This window comes from Dasypus novemcinctus, chromosome 10, assembly GCF_030445035.2.
Source record: "Dasypus novemcinctus isolate mDasNov1 chromosome 10, mDasNov1.1.hap2, whole genome shotgun sequence".
NCBI classification, from domain to species: Eukaryota; Metazoa; Chordata; class Mammalia; order Cingulata; family Dasypodidae; genus Dasypus; species Dasypus novemcinctus.
In genome coordinates, this window is record NC_080682.1 from 45648769 (window position 1) to 45654768 (window position 6000).

Below are 6000 nucleotides of genomic sequence, written 5' to 3' on the forward strand. Positions count from 1 at the left end.
AAGGTGAGGTGACTTGCCCAGTCCCAGAGCTGATAAGACGCATGAACTTGAATCCAGGTCTGTTTTCCCAGGCTCCCCTGCTGCCAGCCGTGCTGCATCCCATGCACACCCCAGCATTCTGGCCTGCCCCTCCCATATCTAGAATACCTTGCCACTGAGCATAATCCTTCTGTTTCTTCAGATTCATGTCACAGGCTACTTCCTCCCTCAAGCCCTCCTGGCTCTGATCTCCCATCGGAATAGAGACGTTAACTGCAGTGTTCCCATAGCACATTGCTCCACTTGTATGCTGCCCTGTCTCTGTCTTGCAGCTGATGACTTCCATTGCCCCCACCTCCAATCCCCACCCCCACCTTGAACCCCAGCCCCTGCCCACCACACCCCTCTCGCCCGGTTCAGACTTTGTCCCTCAGCAGGTGTTGAGGTTGTCCTGTCGGTAAGCCACACAGGCCTGGGGCCCACGTGTAGACTTAATAGTAAATAAACTGCTCATCCTGGCCAGGGGCAGCAAGTTGTTACTGAGGGTGGGATGGTCTGCTGGCCCAATGGAAGAATGATGAATTCTAAGCTAGACCGTGGTTTATATATTGATTCTGAAACTAATCCACTGTGTGACATTGGTCAAGGCACTGAGCTTCTCTGGACCCCAGGTTCCATCTGTAGAATGGGTGGGTGGGTGGACTAGATGACCTCTGTGCTCCATGACTCGGTCAAGCACTTCCTGTGCATTAAGTGGGGTCATCCTATGTCAGGCATTTGGGTCTTTATTAAGGGTCTAATATGTTGAGCCCTCAGAGTGGTAATGGGGTGCCTGACTACAAATAGGGAGACGATTTTGAATGGGTCAAGTTGAAGGAAGGGAAAGCAGACTGATTCAATATGTGGTGAGAAGTGGTCCCTTGTCGGCTGGGAACCCTCACCGGGTGCTGGTGTGGAGGGTGATGGAAAGACAACCTAGCCCCAAGACCCTGTTCAGGAGCCTGCTCCACGCAGGAAACCTGGCAGTCACGTGACAAGGGTTGGCGCCAGCGTGAGTGGCAGAGGGAGTGAAGAAGGCAGAAATTTTGGAGAGATTTCCAAAGAATCTCTAGGACTTGGAGAAGCCAGTGTGGGGCAGGGAGGTGAGGTCCAGAGAGTGGGAGATCCAGCGACAGACGTGGGGAAACAGGCTGAGCACCTGCCTGGCATTGAGGGGAGGAGGTGATGGGGGAGGGACAGAAGAAAGAAGACCACTGGGCCAGGGGTCTTGAGCAGGTCACTTGAGCCTGTTTTCTCATCAATAAAATGGGGAAGAAAGGCCCTGCCTTCTGGACAGGCCTGGTGGGAAGCATGCTAGTACCTGGATGTGAGCCTCAAAAAACAGTGACTATTTGAATGGCTATGAGTGACCACTCTAATTTATTCCACAATGTGATAATAATAGCTACCATTTATTTATCACCTGCCATGTGCCGGGCGCTGTGATAGTAATTTGTTTCTACTCCTGCTTTCTTCCTCATAAGAATGCTACAAGACCCCCTGCATTTTAGGGTGGCAACATTGACGATTAGAGAAGTTAAACAACTTTCCTAAGATCTCATATCTGGTAAGTGGCAGTCACCTCAAATGAGCATTTAATAAGCACCAAAGAGGTACTGGGCACTGAATGGAAGATGAAGAGATGTAAAACATGGCTTGTGCCTTACAGGCACTTCAATGAAGCTACAAGAGGAATGGGTATTTGAGAAAATTGTTCTGGAATTCTATTTTCTCTGCTGTGAATATTGATAGGCAGGGGACAAATATCTCCTGGCTTGACTCGAGTCGGTTTCTTGGAGAGCTGGGCACAGGGAGAGGATGTCAAGCCCCGAGACCATTGTTCATGATCAGCCGCTGCACCCACCCGCCTGCCTTTTCTCCAAGTTTGCTGGGTGCTATTATTCAGCTTTGAGCCATCACCAGGAGCTGCAAAGCAGTTAATTACAGAAGTATAATCCCCTTCTTCACAAGAAGCTGATCTTCTAGGGTTGCGAAAAGATAAGATTTATGCCTCTTTCAATTCCTTTATTCTCTCATCAACATAGATTCATATTTCAGTTTTCTGCATCGGAAACAAAAAGGAAACCCGCTCAGCCCACTGCTGCCTGAGAGAGATAAATTAGGCTACACAAAGAACCAGTCCTATGGACTCAATCTCTTCCCTTTCCTTTCATGTTGGTGATTATAAACAGAGGCAAGGGCAGCTGAAATAGATCCCTCTGCCTGCCTGCCTGCCTTGTCCTACTCGAAGAGGCGACAACTGCAGTGATAACGACCCGTGCGGTACCAGGAAGAGGAACACAGCCCCCCGTGGCCCGATGCCAGCCTGGTGAGCAGATGAGATAGACAGACCTTTGTCTCCAGCCATTTTCTGGTCACAAAATTGTTTCTAAACACCACAGAGAGAATCTGGACACAACGCCACTGCGAACGCTTTCATTTTCTTGATGGCGACGCGTGCGATGCTATTTGCTCAGGAGAAAGGGCCTTTCGGTTTGGCGGGCTGAGCCCTGTGGCTGTGCCAGGGCCCCCGGCCAGGTTCAGAAGTGTGCAGACAGAGGTGGCCAGCAGGTCAGACCCCAGAACAAGGCCAGTTCTAGAGCCTGAGGGCAGATCCCAGGCTGTTCTGAGAGAAAAGGCCCAACCCCCGGGGGAACGACGGCACCCTGATAAAAAGGAATCCGGCTGCTTCTACTGAATTGTTGTTGTTGCTCCTCAACCACTTTTATTGCTTTTTAGGGCTTCCCTAGAGTTATTAACTGTAAAGAGTTCAACTGATACCTGAGGAACAAGAGGACCACAGATGTGAAGTGATTTGCCCGAGAAAACAGGAAATTTGTGGCAGAGCTGGGAATAACAAAAATTCTAATTATAAGGCACCGTGCTAAGCAGCCTCTTCCCTCATCTTCCTAACGACTAAGAAGCAAATAAAACTCCCCTCACTTACCATGTGAAGAAACAGGCCTCGAGGAGATGAGCTGGCTTCTGGCAGTCACACGGTGAGTGGCCATTCCAGAGCCACCGTGTCAAACCACCAGGCCGCGCCGCCTCCCCAGGCACTCATCTACGGTGTCCTGACTTTCCTCAGAGGCTTTTTTCCAACTTCTGATTGGAGGAGGGAAAAAAAAAAATCTAATTTTTGAAACATAATGAAGAAAGGGAGGAGGGGGAAAGAAGAAACTGAGTACAAGTGTCAAGCTGGCCCTTGTATTAAAATGTCATCCCACAAGATGTAAGACAACGGCCTTTCATCGACTTTGAGATTCAATTATCCCTTTATATTTCCAGCAGATTCATCATCATCTAAATCATCCTTTCACTGTAAACACACCCTAATCACAAATATAATATAAAGCAAATTGTGTTTGAAAGTCCTGGAGCTTCTGAGCCATCCCTCTTCAAAGATGCACACCACAGAATCCACTCCCAAGGGAAGAGGCTAATAAAAGCCTTGGGCAGTATCTCCAGTGCAAGGCCTGGGGCCTGCCCCCCGGGCTGTCTCACAGATGGTTTAGAAGTGCACTCCGACTGTGAGGCTGAAGCAATCTTTTCCATCCCGGGGCTTTACAAAGTATGCCCCTATCTCCCCACTGGCCACCCCTCTCTCAAGCTCACAGAGGAAGGAGAGCAACTGTTGACTCCATCTGGATCATCCCAGATTTTTTTTTATGGAAGTCTTTCCAAGGGCCAGGTCTCAGGTGAGTGCCAACACAGTGGATTTTCCTAACAGGTGCCAGGGTGGCAGGCCCAGCCCAGGGCCACTCTCCCAGGTAGCTGGGCTTTCCTCGGCAGCAGGCATAGCCTTGCCAAGAGAGGGCACCCCCCGCACAGGCCCGGCCCACAGACCAGCTCCTAAACCTTGCTCCTCATTCCATTCCTCTTCCTGAACACTTTAAAAAAATGTTCCTCCTTTTTTTGTTGTTACAAAAGTAATACATGTTCATTGTAACATGTTACTTGATTGAGCTGTAGGAAGCAAAAGTCTCATTGTCCTCCATCCTCCTCCTCTTCCTCAATTTCACACTTCCTGAGTGAACCAGGTTACCAAAAGGTTTGTGCCCTTCCATGCATTTCTTTTCGTTCATGTAGATATTAAAGGCTCCCTGAAACCTAATTTTTGCCTTTTTTTTTTTTAAGTAACAAATAGGGGATCACAGTTCGCTCTATTTTAATAAAGTATCATGGGCATCTTTTCAGGACAGTATCAAGAAGCCTGACTCATTCTTATTAATAATGTTGCACATATGATATAATAGAGCAGGACCATACCCTAACTTTCCAGACTATCCTACATCCCTGGATTGTCCCAGATAACTACGTCACACCCTAGCCAACCCCTCTTTGGCAAGGGCACCCAGGCTTGCCCCACCACTCGGTGCTCCCAGAGGCAGTTTGTGCCCAAGGTGGGCCTGGCCTTTCAGTACCAGACCAGACCTTGGAGGACCCAGGCTGGCTTACAAAAGCAGGTCTCACTGCCATGAAGTCTAGATTTCCTTTTGGCAATGAAAAAAAAAACCACAAAACACAAAAACATAAAGCACAATTAAACGCTTACGACATCATAAAACAGGCATGCAAAAAATACTACACATAATTCTAGGCATAAACCCAATATCTGCCAGAAAGACTTAAGAAAACAATCCTTTTTGAGAACACAAAAAGACGTTTACCCAAGAAAGATTTTTATAATGCCTTTGCTGCAGTTTATTAGAGAGGGAAGAGGCCTGAAGAGGATACGGGCTATAGAAGATTTCTGCACTCATTTAAACTGAATGCTAAAACACTCTGAGTCTGAAATGTTTCAAAACTGGAATTAAATTCTTCAAGGCAAACTGCTTTTCTAAGAGCTCTTTTATGGAAGTCACAATTGAGTAGTTTTAGAAATCAAAATGAAATCTCACAAAATAAGAGTTGTATCCTGTAGAACTAGTTATTCTATTTCTGGGACTCTGTCCTAAAGAAATAATCAGCAATGCCAGCAAAGATGCTTGGATAAGGATGTTTATCCTAGCATTACTTATAATTTTGAAAGCTAGAAAACAAGTTAAATGGTTACAATAGAGAAATGTAAAGTACACAACTATTTAAAAAGATATTCACAATGTGTTGAATATCAAGATCAAATGCTTAGGTTATGATGTTAAGAAAAAAATAAGATAGGTATAAAATTGTACCTCAAAACTATGTAAAACTATTTAAAGAACACAAAATATTAACCGTGGTATCTCTGGGTGACAGAACCACACATTTAAAAATTTTCATTCTCTCTCTCTTTAAAAGGTCAGATTCTGTGCATGTAGCCCAACAGCAATTGTAATTGCCTACATGGGGGGAGGAGGGGGCAGGGGGAAGGAGATTGTTACTTTTTTTATTTTATAAAATTGTATTATGGCAACATATATTACATAGAATTTCTCATTTTAACCATTTTAAGTGAATCATTGGCATTAATTACATTCACAATGTTATGTTAGCATCAGTACCATCCACCACCAAAACTTTTTTTTATTAAGTAATGAGAAAATAATCAACATTTATTGTGTATCTATAGGTGAGGTGCCAGGAAATTTTACTCTCCAACTCAACATTTTATTATTTTATTTTATTATTTTTATAAACACTCCCCCTTCTCCTCTCTCCCCATCCTCTACCCCTCTCCTGTAATCCCTAATATGCTTTCTATCTCTGTGAATTTACTCTTTCTAGTCATCTCTTTTAAGTTATTATCATACAACGTTTGTTTTTAAGTGTCTTGGTTTTCTTACTGAGCATGTTTTCAAGGCTCTTTCATGTTGAAACATTATCTCATAACCTCATTTTTTCTTCTGACTGAATAATATTCCACTGTGTATATGTACATTCGGTTTATGCATTCATTTACTGATGGATAAAAATTTTCTAAAATGAACCTGAATTATTTTTAAAATGGAGTAAGTTAAGTAGTATTAAGCTGTATATGAAAAATAGAACTGATTCTTGTGA